The sequence below is a fragment of the Monodelphis domestica genome, chromosome 7 (genome assembly GCF_027887165.1).
Source record: "Monodelphis domestica isolate mMonDom1 chromosome 7, mMonDom1.pri, whole genome shotgun sequence".
Classification (NCBI taxonomy): Eukaryota; Metazoa; Chordata; class Mammalia; order Didelphimorphia; family Didelphidae; genus Monodelphis; species Monodelphis domestica.
In genome coordinates this window covers 70,836,952-70,851,737 of record NC_077233.1, presented here as the reverse complement: position 1 = coordinate 70,851,737, position 14,786 = coordinate 70,836,952, and positions in this window count along the sequence as shown.

Here is a 14,786-nt window from a genome sequence, read left to right as displayed (position 1 = left end):
TAAGTATTAATAAACTTTATGGAAGCTAAAGATTGGAATTTAATTCAGTTTTAACATTATCTAATCTATTCCATTGATCCACTGCTCAACATCTCTGGAATATTTTCCCTTTACTCTTATGAAATTGCCATCACCCTGGTACAATATCAAATCTATAGACTATAATATTGACTTGTAAAATCACAAATTAACATTATCTATATTTATTAGCATTTTATTTGATCAATCATTAATTCTTCCATTTGTTTTTTAAAGTCTGTAAAAACCTTAACTCTTTTTACTTTTCTAGTTTTCTTGTACTTTATTTCCCCCTAACTTCTATACTCTAATTTACTGCTATCTGGTGACATATTTTCCTTTTTTTTTTTTAAATGTGATTGTCCATCTCATCACTCCACTGCATTTCACTGGCTCTCCCTTAGGCCTGAAATTTTCCTATTCTTATATATTTTTCAGAGATTAACAGCCCCAATTCAAAAATAAAAGTACAGTTTCTTTTAATTTTTTGGAGATGTCATTTATTCAGAAAAGATAACCATTTTAATCTAGGAACTCTTTAGAAATATATTCCAGTTTTGTGGGTTTTAGCTCCCAATCAACCACATTTAGTTTGTTTTCTCAAGGTATATATAATTTTCCTTTGTAGAGAAAATAAAAGCAAGATTAGAGTCTGGAAATTCTACTCTGTATTTCTTTTTGTTTACAAAAATCTAACTTGGCCAGTGAATTCCCTGTTCTTTCACACTGACATCTTTAGACAGGGCTTTTCTTTATCAGTTGTCTGGTAACATGTTTGGAGAAAAGGCTTCCTTCATGGGATTTAAAGAGAGTACCTTTGAATATAATGTAATCAGATTAGAGATAGTGAACTTCCAAAGTGAAAGAATGATTAGAAAATACTATGCTTTTAGCTAAGCCAGAATATAATGTCTCCAACTTTAGGGAATTACTGTGAAAGTCAGACTTAATAAAGGAAAAAATTTAAAACTAATTAACAATCATTCAGTATGAAATGTGATGAGACACAAACTAAAGTACATATGAAAATGTCAAGTATGAAAGGACAGGTTTTAGCTTATAAATTCTCCTTATATGTATTCTTCCAGAAGGGCCCAAACATACATAGAGCAACTAGTAGATTAAAGTGGTGATTTTAGATCAGAGGTTCTTAATCTGATATTTTTTGCCAGGTCTGTTCCCAATTAGTCCTTTGAGATATAATGCTTCAATTGAGAGCCAAAATGGTAGAGTAGAAGCAGGGAATGTTTGAACCACCAGAAGAATCCTCCCCAGAAAACCTTAAAATAATGCCTCAAAATGAATACTGGAGTGAAAGAATCAATAAAAAGAAAATGTGAAGCAACTTTCATGTAGAAAACAACTTGAAAGGTAAACAGAGAGGGTCTGGTTCACTAGGCTAAGAGAGCACAGCTCACAGGAGGCCACAATAAGGAGTACCAACAAGCCAACAACAAGTTCACCCCACATCACCCCACATGGTTCAGGTTCTGAACCTGAGCTCAAGTCAATATCTAGATCCTGAGACTCTGCGTAAGCCAACAGCAATGTGACCCCATATACATCCCCGTGAATTCCAAGCCAAGTCCAACTCTACTGGAAAGTCAAGAATCCCACTACAGGGAAGTCTTTATGGAATACCTGATCTATGTAAGCCAGAGAGTGAAGTTAGGAGTCCCAGCCGAAGCTTGTAGTGAGAACTTGAACCCCAGTATTAGGCAGCCTTTTCAGCATACCTGGTCTGTGTAAGCCTAGAGCAAGGCCCTTGAGTCCCAGTTCAAGATATCCGCAGCTTGCTGGCCTATATGAGCCCAGACTGAGTAACTCTTACCAAAGCTCAAGGCTATGTTATAAGCCTCAAGGAAAGGAAGTCCACAGTGTTCCTGACAGGATCAAGCCCAGAGTGAGAACAAAAGCCCTCAGCCAATCATGAGACTAGACTTTGAGCACATGGTAGCTTATGTTTCTCTGAGTTCTACAAAACACACAGGGTGAATCAGCAGTGGGAGGGGGTTTTCAGAATTCCTAACCCATAGGTCATCATTTCACTTTGGAAGAAATGAAACTTGTAGAAACCGAGAAATAGCTTTAAAGGTACCATCAGGGAAGGACCAAAGATTAAGAGAATGTACTCTCTACCCTGAGAACAGATCTCACCTTTAAGATGAAAGCAAAGCTCAAGAAAAGGTTTGGTAAAAGGAGTGAGTATTAATTTTCTTTAAATAACTATAGAAAAGTTTTATGTAGACAAAGAAGAACAAGATACAGACACAGACGGGAACAATGAAAATAAAGCAAACAATTGCAAAGATTCTAAGAAAAATATAAACTGGTCTCAAGTTCTAGAAGAGCTCAAAAAGGCTTTAAAAAATCAATTAAGAAAGGCATTAAAAATGGGGAAGAGATATGGAAACAATGTGAGAAGAAAAATAACAAGAGAATTGGCCAAATGAAAAAGCGCACAGAAGAAAACATTCCTTAAAATTAGAATTTAATAACTAGAAACTAATGATTTCATGAGACATCAAGAAACAACAACACTAAATCAAAAGAATGGAACAGCAGAAGAAAATGAGAATTAATCCCATTGACAAAACAACTCATCTGTATGATAGATCCAGAAGATACAATTAAAGAATTATTGAACTGTGTGAAGACACTGATTAAAAAAGAAAAAGAAGCATGGGCATCATAATAAGAGAAATTATCAAAGAAAATTGCACCAATATTCTTGAACATGAGGGTGAAATAGAAATTGAAGGAATCCACCAATAACTTCCAGAAATAAATACCAAAATGACAACTCCCAGGGATATTATAGCTAAATTCAAAAGACCCCAAGCTGAAGAGAAAATACAGCAAAAGGCCAGAAAAAATTCAATTACAATGGAGCTACAGTCCTGATTAAACAGGACTCAGAAGCTTCCACATTAAAATATTGGAAGACTTGGAATATGGTATTTCAAAAGGCAAATGATCTATGTTCACAACCCACAATCATCTATGCAGAAAAACTGAGTATATTCTTCCAGTGGGAAAATGATCACTTAGTAAAATAGAAGATTTCCAAGCATTCCTGATGAAAAGACTAGTCTTAAACAGAAAATCTGATGTAAAAAAATAAAAGTAGAACTTGTAAGGGATTCAATGAAGTCAAACTGGATTTATTACTATGTGGAAAGATGATATTTGTAATTCTTTAAAAAAATTGTCAGTATTAGAGCAGTTTGAAGGAGAGTACCAAGACAAAGGGTTTGGGAGTAACCTGATTAGGATGATATGATTTGTAAAAAATAATCAAGGGGTGAAAAAGAGAATTGTATTGAGAGAAAATGAAAGGGAAAGCAGGAATAGGGTAAATCATCACACCTAAAGAGCTGTGAAAAATCTATTACTAGAGGAGAGGATAAGGGTAGTAATGGGCAATGCTTAAACCTTATTCTCATCATAGAGAGGAAATAACCATACTCATCCATGCAGGGAAATAGAACAAGATGGGGGTGGGGAGTGATAGAGAGGAAGATGTAGAAGGTGGTGAATACAAGTGAAGAATCTGTGAGAAAGGACAGAGAGAAAGGAGAAAGAGTAGGATCAAAGGGGAAAATAAGAAGAGGGAAGAGGGATACACAGTTGATGATCATAATTGTGAATGTGAATGGGATGAATTCACATGTAAAATGGAAGCTGATAGCAGAGTGGTTTGAGACCAGAAGCCTACTATGTTGTTTACAAGAAATACATTTAAGGAAGGGAGATACACACAGAGCAAAGGTAAAAGGCCATAGAAGAATTTATTGTGCATCATCCAAAGTAAAAAATGCAAGAGTAGCAACCATCATCTCAGACAAAGTTAGTGCAAAATAGATATGATTAAAAGGGATGACTGTAAGGATAATCTCGAAACTGTATCTTTATTTATATATAATTTCTTCCTAGGTGTTGATAAGGGCCAGGTGATTAGTGATTGATGTTGGTAAAACCTAATCCAATTTTATCCCTAATATAAGAAGGGAAACTGGATCTTGTTAAAAGGTTCAATAGACAATGAAGTAATATCAGTATTTACATACATACACCAAATGATATAGGCTCCAAAATTTCAAAGGAAAATTTAATGTTTCAAGAGAAAATAGACATTAAAATTATACTAGTGGAGGACTTAAACTCCCTCTTTAATATCTAGATAAATCAAACCCAAAAATAAACATGAAAAGAGTAAAGGAAGTAAATAAAATTTTAGAAAAATTGGAACTAATAGATCTCTGGAGAAAATTGAATGGGAAAAGAAAGCAATATACCTTCTTTTCAGCACCACATGGTATATCACCAAAAACTGGCCATATGTTAGGGCAGAAAAACTTTACAATCAAATATAGTAAAAGAGAAATAAAAATGCATCCTTTTCATAACACAATGCAATACAATTATATTCAGAAAGGACCCCTGGAAAGACAAAGCAAAAATTAATTGGATACTAAATAATCTGAAACAGAAAAAGGAGGTGGGTCAAAAAACAAATTGCAGAAACAATATTTCACTAATGAGAATGAGAATGAGGTGACAATATATGAAAATTTATGGGATACAACCAAAGCAACATTTAGGGGGAAATGTATATCTCTAAATGCTTATATCAATAAAATAGGGAAAAAACAGATCAATTAGTTGGACAAACAACTAATTAATTAGAAAAAGAACAATTTAAAAATCCCCAATTAAAGATTAAATGAAAAATCCTAAAAATCGAAGGAGAAATTAATAAAATTGAAAGTAAGAGAACCATTAAATTAATAAGACTAGATATTTGTTTTACAAAAATATTAAAAAGATAGAACACTGGTTAATGTTTTTTTTTTTAAACATTATTTTATTTGGTCATTTCCAAACATTATTCATTGGAAACAAAAATCATTTTCTTTTCCTTCCCCCCCCCCACCTCTCCCATCGCCATCGCATGATTCTACTGGGTATCACATGTGTTCTTGACTCAAACCCATTTCCGTGTTGTTGGTATTTGTTCTAGAGTGTTCATTTAGAGTCTCTCCTCAGTCATATCCCCTCCATCCCTGTAAGTCAAGCAGTTGCTTTTCTTTGGTGTTTTTATTCTCACAGTTTATCCTCTGCTTGTGGTTAGTGTTTTTTAGATCCCTGCAGATTGTTCAGGGACATTGCATTGTCCCTAATGGAGAAGTCCATTACCTTCGATTACACCACAGTATATGAGTCTCTGTGTGTATAATGATTTCCTGGTTCTGCTCCTTTCACTCTGCATCACTTCTTGGAGGTTGTTCACACAGTAGATGATTGCTAAGCCTAGAATCAGGAATATCTGAGTTCAAATCTAGTTCCAGACACATACTAGCTGTTTGATGGTGTGCAAGTCAATTAATTTCTTTCACTCTCAGTTTGCTCAAATATAAAATGGGTATTACCCAATGGGCATCTACCTCATGGTATTATTGTAAAGATCAAATGAGAGATTTTTAAAGAGCTTAGCACAGTGTCTGGCATATAGTAGGCATATATAAATGCTTATTTCCTTCCCCTTTCCACTTCTAACTCCAATAATAATTGTTTTTCTTAAAGTCTTAGATACACTTTCGTCTCCTCATTGAAATTTTACTTGAAACTGCACCTTGAACTCCACACTTCCTATGACTCCTCAAACTATCCTGTTTCATACTTACTGCTGACCATGTTTTAATATTAGGGTAGTTTCTATAGGACATTTAAAAGCAGAGAAGCTTGTGTTTTTCTTATTTTTCCCAAGTAACATAGTGATGCCTGGTACATATCATGGGCTTAACAAATTTTTGTGGAATAGACCATTAACTTGGATCCAGAAGAGCACTGAGTCATCATCTGGTCATCTATATCTATCCACTTTTGATTTAGGAAGTTATTCATTGTCTCATGTTCTTTTGTATATCTATGTCTATGTCCATTTCTAACAACCTTGCCCCTGTCAAATATTCATGTCCATGTATAAGTATCTATCTCTGTCTATAGCCAGAACTAAACTTATAGATATTCCTATTATATATAACTATATATAGATAGATAAGAATCTATATATTTTATATATTATATGGATTTTATGTAGATATTGAGATTACATATAGATCTATAGTTATATTTAGATGTGTATATTTCTATCTATCTATCTATCTATCTATCTCTCCATCTATGCATCCATCTATCTCTCTGCATCTATCTATCCATCTCTCTCTCTCTCTCTCTCTTTCTCTCTCTATCTAATAAGGAAAACAAAATTACTCCTGCTTTTAATGGGCATATATATATATATATTATTTGAAAGATTAAAAAAATCACAAGTATGATAAATGGTAATTATAGGAATGAAACCAAGGAAATGGGATGTGCTGTGGTGCAGCAGAATTCAAGTAATTTTTCAAAGAGGAGGTGATAGCAAAGGTAATCCTTAAGAAAAATACTGAATTTTAAGAGGTAATGCAGAGGGAGAAATTTTTTTCAGCCTGCTAATAAAAATATATGGGTGTGTAAATGCACATACACACAAACTATGGCAATACATGAGAGCTAAGTTGGGTCTCAATGTGTATTCTGTTAACATTCATATTTATAATTATATGCTAAGTATTCTTTTTATTGCCAGTGCTCATGTATTACTACAGGACATGATAATGTGACTGCAATAGAGTTGAAATAATTATCTGCAATTAAATTTATACTAATTACTGATGTTCATCAGATTATTAATGAGCCATGTTAAAAAGATTATATACTCTATGTAATTTTCTAGCACTGTAAATTGTTTCTTGAGAGAATATGTAGAGAGAGCTGCCTGAGAATTGTTGTTGGCAAGGTAAGAACAGGATATATGTCATTGGCCTTTTTAGCTTTCTCCAATCAATCCAGTTTATATTGTACAAATAAAAGAAGATTCTAATGTTGTGTGTTAAGACTAGTTTCCCCACCACATTTTCACTCAACTATTTTCCATTTCTAGAAATACTTATATTAGGATAATTTGCCTTAGCTAGGGGATTATGATAGGAACTAGACCTTATAATGTGTTTTTTGTCATTAACTTGATGTTATTGAACTGAGAGATCCAGAAGAGGAGAGAGAATTCAAAGAGAAGATATAAACTTAATCTAAATATCTGAGCTACAGGAGGAGAGTTTCTAAGACTGCCCAAAATTCTTAACCTGACAATAATTTACTGCTGTGGATTAATTAGGAAAACCGACATAGAAGGGATGTGTCCCTCCCAAATTATTACATTTTTTTTTGCTAAAGGTTTTGCTGAGGATCAGTGAGAAACTGAATAATAGCAAAAACAACTTCTGTCCTTTCCTGAGGATCTAATTCCTATTCCCCTTCCCTCCCTCTCCCCAGTAGTGGAGATCATTGAAAGAGCCTTCTGGTGTGAGAAAGAAGCTTATTAACTACCTCATCACTATTGAATAATGGACTAAACAGTGTGACCCCCAATATATCTCAAAACCAGCTATAGCAGAGACATGATAACATCCCTAGAAGACATTGGCAGCTCTGCAGTATTAGACTTAAAGCAGTCCTCCTTGTGAATATTCTAAGCACAGAGGATCACCATGTATGTATGATGTTTGTGGGATATTTACACAGACCTACTCTCCTTAGTGAAGATAAATGTATTTTTCAGAAAATGAGGTCTAGGTTTATGAAGAAAAAATATTTTGTCAATTTGGCTACCATATTTTTAAATTGAATATCTTTGTTGAAATATGAAAGTTCTGACTGTGTAATTCTTTATGACGACCACTTTATTTACAAAACAAGGCGTGATAAATGGGTTTAGAGCTGGAGAATATTAGTGCGAATTTTATACAAGATCAACTTAGATGGTTGAAAACAGGTCTGATGCTTAAATCTTCCAATTCAAGAATTCAGAAAACAGGGCTCTATTAGAATTCCTTTTATTACACTCAACCATGAGTGGTTGTCAATGATGCACATAACTCATGGGCTTGGGATTAAACTGGCATCTATCTCTAATTTCACTCCACAATATGTCTTCTCTTTTATAAATTGTCTCTTTTAACTCCTTCAATTATTTTCAATTTTGTTCTTGCCTTTGTTCCATCTCTGGGAAGGAACCCAAAAATCTTTTGCACCACCATCAATGATGAAGTAATCTTTGAGGGGTTGAGAGCTCTTATCCCACCTTCTCATTAAGTGCCCACCAATTAGAGGTGTCTTTTTCTTGCTCAAGGTAGGACCCAATATCAAGCTGTCACAAAGACAACAGGAGAATTTAAAATGACCCAGGAGTGGCACAATTGAATGTAATGGACTTCTCTACTAGCAGCAATGCAATGATCCAGGACAATTCTGAGGGACTTATGAGAAAAAGTGCTAGCCACATCCAGAGAACGAACTGTGGGAGCAGAAATGCAGAAGAACAAATGCTTGATCACATGAGTCGATGGGGATATGATTGAGGATGTAGGACTCTAAATATCACTCTATTGCAAATGTTAATAATATGGAAATAGGTCTTGATTAATGATATAAGTAACATCCAGTGGAATTGTTCATCAGTTTTGGGAGCAGCGAGGGAGGAAGGGAGGGAAAGAAAATAAATCATATAACCATGGCAAAATATTCTAAATCAATTAATTAAATGAATAATGAAGAAATGAAAAAAAAATGATCCAGGACCCTGCACCTGGGTCATTTGTTATTCAGAGATATTGTTGACCATTAATGTATTGATTATGGCTAGCCTAGTTAATAATTTCCCCAATTTTAGCAATCAAACCAATAGGTTTAACTGTTAGTGCTATGCTTGAGTCAGATTTTATTTCTAGGGTGTAGGGGGTGCTGCTTCATCTTTCAGGATGTTTTATGTTCATCATTTCCTGGGCTCTACTTAGTTCTTCCAGTTTCTATAATCCAATGGCAGATATGTAGTAGCAGATTCCCCCACCCCATTCAAATCCCAGTCTGTAATTGACCTGAGGTACTGGAGCATCTAGGGACCCAGGTCATTGTGCCACTGTAAGCAAACATCTCACCACCCCCTTAAGATGACAATCAGGGACCCTCCTGTGTGTGACCATAGTTCCACTAGTTTCAGCCATTGGGATACAGATGTCCCAAGTCACCAGACAAAATGAGATTAACCACTCTTCCACCAGGGCTTACAGCTTGTCAATTCCTCTATGTTCATACTATGTGGTAATGCCCAAAGCCAGAGATTTCAAAGACCCTTCCTCTAAGGTATCCCAGCTTGTTATTTTTTTTTTACACTTGACTCCCATTTTTGCCATTTTTAGAATTGATTCTGTGGAGTTTTTTCTGATTCTGGGGGAGTTTAGACAGTGCAACAATATCATACCCTATTCCACCATCTTCCCACAATTCCTCTCTCCTAATTAATGAAGTGATTATAATACCTAGAATGATGTCTCTAAGAGCTTTGTTCATCATATCTGTGTATAGGAGAATAGGTAATCAACAATGTGGTGTGATTAAATGTGATTGGGTATGGGTAAGAGTTAAGTCATCTTCCTTAATAAATCAAAAAGCAGTTATTAAGCACTTACAAGGCACTAGGCATCAAATGAGGTTCTGACGATACAAAAAATGAAGTAACCTCTTATTTGAATGAGCTTCCATTTGATCAGGAGAGACAGCAAGGAAAAAATGTATAAGATAGAAAAATTCAAGATAGGAAAGAGAGGAAACAGAAATTGGTGAGAGGGAATAAGGAAAGGCTTCCTATGCAAGAAAATCTTTAGGTCATGTCCAGAATGAAGAATGTGATTCCTTGAGAGAGACATAAAAGAGTAAGTATTACACATATAAGAGATGGTCATAAATATAAATGGAGGAAAATATGGAATAGAGAAGCTGTATTATCTGAACTGCAGAGTATGGGAAGAGAAATGCTACTGTAAAACTTAACTCTAATTCTAGAGAAAATAGGTAGGGAAAAGTTCACATATTTGTCTCATTCCAATTCCTAGACACCAATCGTATGAGGAGAACCTGACCCAGTGAAATCCTGACTTAAAATAAAGGGAATTACGTGGCCTAAATACTTAGAATTAAGCTATGTGTTTCAGGACTGATTCAGGACTCCGCTTACATAGATCTTTAAGCAAGGAAACTCTTCTAACTTATAAGATATTTGCATATATCTTCAACCATATGTCTAAATGAATCACAAAGTAGAGTTGAAATATAATACATGTTATGGAATTTATAATGTAGTAAGGGGATAAATCAGGTCAATGATCATTTGTTAAGACTTTACTACAAGATGGCTATAATCAACTCTAGGGAAGATTGTAATACCTGGATTTTAATCAATAAAGAATATGTTTATATGTTGTTTTTTGATTTTTTGAATTTTTAATTATATGTTGTTTTATATGAATTTTGTTTATATGTTGTGTCTTACATAATATTGTTTATTAACAGATCCATGAGCCTATTAAAAATGGATCTTTCACTAGCCTTCCAAGGAAAAGACCCTGAGGGAGCCTTGACCCTCTCCTTTAAAGGGAAATGTGTGATCTTTCTAATTGACCTAATAGTTCATAACTTGGACCTCTCCTGGAAGTCTCCATTGGTCCATAATTCAAAAGAGGAGGTAGAATTAGAGACCTCAACTCCTCATTAATGATTTTATTGCAAGGAAAGTGAGTCTTTACCTAAGGAAAGAAAACACAAGTACACTTTTTCCTCAGCCATATGGTTGGTGTACTATACGTTCAGATGGGTCAAAGTTCAACATGGTTGATTGCTTTTAATTCTATTAAGGTCTTAAAGTTTGAAGCCCAGTTTGATATGTTGGGGATAAGGAACTGGGAGAGCTTGTTAGCAGACTGTTTCAGTCTTACCTTGGGAAGCTAAGGGAAAAATTGGTTCATGTAGAAATATTACTAATGAATAATATTATTCTTCCTCCAATTCAAATTCAATATAATATGTTCATATTTAAACTTATCTCCACAACCTCATGGTTGTGTACATACTATGAACTTAAATCACAAATTTAATAAATGTTGATTTAAAAGAAAGCAAGTAGTAAATTTTATTTACTGTCCACTCCTGCTGTTCACCCCCACATTTCGTGTTCTTAGAAGAGTATATCATCCCAAAGAGAAAATGAGATTTATTGAGACTAAGATCAACTGAGATGTACTCAGTTAAGATTGAAAAGATTTGTATGCTCTCAGGGAAGTCTCAAGATTTCATATTTCTTCTTCCTTTAACCCCACAACAGACTTCCTGTGGACTTTAAATGGCATCTGAAGAGAAGGCTCAGACTGGGCTAATATTTTTTGAGATGGATATACTGGCTTTGGCAGCATGAATTTCATGTGTTCATGGTACTCCTAAACCCCAAGAATTAGGCTTCTGTTGCCATGAGAACTAAATCTAAGAACACAGGAACACAATTCACACTAAACAGATACGATGAAAGAATAGGTCAGAGGATGAAAGGCAGGTTTGGTTTGGCAGAGTTTCAATAATTGAAATTTTTATCATGATTTTCTTCCTCTTATGTTTTCTTGTCTTTTTCAGGCATTGACTTCTTAGGCATTCACTTCTCTTTTTTTATATAGTTTCTTCTTTTTTTTCAGAGGAGTTTCAGGAGATGGTTGAAAAAAATAGGTCTGATTTAATTTTACTTTTATTTTTTCTACCGGGAGAGAAAAAGAATGTATGCAGAATGCATATATTTTGTGGATGTGGATATCATTGACTGAAAATGAAGATTCTTATAGCCTGTTGAAGAGAAGGGAAAATGGGGAATTAATAGTTTTCCTACTTTAAATGTACTTTGACATCATATCATATGCTCACCTTTTATAAATTCCTTTAATTGCACAACCTTTGGGGGTCACAGCAATGAGGGATGCTTCCTTGAAAGTATGTGCTAGAGACTTAGGAGTATTTAGCTGGTAGCTGAACTGCTCCTATAATTATTTCCTCATTGGATTCTTCAAAGTATTACTTAATGAGTTGGCGATTCATTCCCAAGAAGGTAATAAAATGAATTGATACAGGGACATTTTCCAAAGATTTTCAAAATTAAATATAGGGGCAGGGAGGCAGGGTCAAGATGGTAGAGTAAAGGTAGAGACACAGCTGAGTTCTCCCAAATTCCCCTCCAAACCATGTTGAAATAATATACCCAAATTAATTTTAGAGCACAATAACCAACAAAAGGGCAAGGTGGAAAAGAATTTCCAAGCCAAGACATATTACAAGCTTGGCAGCAAAGGGAGGTCTGGGATGAGGGTAGAATATAGTCCAACACAGACTGAGCCCTGGCAAGCTAGTAACAAGCCTAAGGGCAACCGAATCTTCTGCAGTGGTTTTGAGAGTTCTAAGCCCAGAGATGGTAAATGGGATAGACAACCGCTTTGAAGAAGATTGCAAAGAACCTTTGTTGGTACTGGGATCAGGGTTCTGTATCATTACATATCTGCAGTTTCAGGTTGCAGTCCCAGGGAAGGAACAGAAATAGCAGGAACAGAGATCCTTGTCATAGTTCCAAGATGGAAGAGTGATTGTGGTCATTCAGAAACCAGAATACAGGCCAGGAGGGCAGAGTCCTTAGATCAGACCCCCTTGGAAGAATTAGAAAGTTAAATGTCTCCAGACCTTGCTCTGAAAACAGCAGCACAAAATACCCGCAAAAACTGAAGCCCAGGATAATGACCTCCTCTACCAGAAGAGTGAAACTTTAATATAAAGTTCTAAGTGAAGAAATATGATTGGAAAATGAGAGAATAATAAAAAGAACCTGACCACAAAAAGTTTTTGTTGTAACAGAAAATCAAAACAAATACTCAGGAAAAAAATATACTGGTGTGAAAACAGCTACATACTGTAGGGGAACAGGAACCAAAGCTTGAGAGGCCCAAGAGAGAGAGGTAACAGATAAATAGAAGCACCACTTCCTCTCCCAGGCAGAGCTACACAAGGGAAGATGAAAGATTGGATCTACGTCCAGAGCTGAAAGGTAAAGAGAAAATCCCCTTCAATCTCTGGTTTCTGTTTTCTTCCCTGGATGGAAATTATCTTGATCTCCTTAGTACATTAGAAGAATGAGATGTCCAGTTCTTCTGAATTAATAAGATCTATTTATTGTTTTGATCTTCAGGAATGGCAGGTTTGGGGAAGAGGGAAAAAATAAGAAGTCTATAATTCTAATTCAATCTAAATTTCCTTCAGGGGTTGAGAGCACAGATCTGGGGACCTGAGTCCTTGAGGATGATGTGGAGTCAGGCTGGTGTAATTTCCTAATATAGAGAGATACAGCTATTGAATATTTATGACAGAGGCTGGAAGTAGAGAAAAAGTGCCAAGCTGAAGAGTATGTGAAATTGATCACCTCGATGAGGGAGGGGCCCCAGGAGTGGAATCCTGAGGAGAGAAGACTCTGGCTGGGAGAGGAGTGAGGCCCTCAGTCTGGAGAGGTGGATACAGACTTTCTCCTGAGGGTTACCCATTTTTCATGCTGGTGACTGGAAATCCTTCCCGCCTATATTTCCCAATTGAAGGAACTTTTTTTAAAATAATATTTTATTTGATCATTTCCAAGCATTATTCATTAAAGACAAAGATCACTTTCTTTTCCTCCCCCCCTGACCCCCCATAGCTGACCCGTGATTCCACTGGATATCACTTGTGTTCTTGATTCGAACCCATTGTCATGTTGTTAGTATTTGAATTAGAGTGTTCGTTTAGAGTCTCTCCTCTGTCATGTCCCCTCAACCCCTGTTGTCAAGCAGTTGCTTTTCATCGGTGATCACTTGCTGGAGTCTTTTTGCTAGTATCCTATTTAAGATTTTTGCATCTATATTCATTAGGGAGATTGGCTATAATTTTCTTTTTCTGTTTTTGACCTGCATGGTTTTGGAATCAGTACCATGTTTGTGTCATAAAAGGAGTTTGGTAGAATTCCCTCTTTGCTTATTATGTCAAATAGTTTGTATAGTAATGGGATTAACTGTTCTCTGAATGTTTGATAGAATTCACTTGTGAATCCGTTCGGCCCTGGGGATTTTTTCTTAGGGAGTTCTTTGATGGCCTATTGGATTTCATTTTCTGATATGGGATTATTTAAGAATTCTATTTCTTCTTCTGTTAGTCTAGGCAGTTTGTATTTTTGTATATATTCATCCATATCACCTAAATTGGTGTATTTATTGCCATATAATTGGGCATAGTAATTTTTAATGATTGCCTTAATTTCCTCTTCATTGGAGGTGATGCCCCCCTTTTCATCTTTGATGCTGTTAATTTGCTTTACTTCTTTCATTTTTTAAATTTGATTGACCAGTACTTTGTCTATTTTGTTTGTTTTTTCAAAGTACCAGCTTCTTGTCTTATTTATTAAATCAATGGTTCTATCACTTTTGGTTTTATTGATTTCTCCCTTATTTTTTTAGGATTTCTAGTTTGGTTTTCTGCTGGGGGGTTTTAATTTGATCGCTTTCTAGTATTTTATTTGCATTTCCAATTGATTGATCTCTTCTCTCCATAGTTTGTTAATATATGCACTCAGGGATAGGAATTTACCTCTGATTACTGCTTTGGCTGCATCCCAAAAGGTTTGAAAGGATGTCTCGCCATTGTCATTTACCTCGATGAAATTATTGTTTCTATGATTTCTTCACTAACTAAATGATTTTGGAGTATCATATTGTTTAATTTCCAATTAGTTTTTTATTTGTTTTTCCAAGTACCATTATTGATCATTATTTTTATTGCCT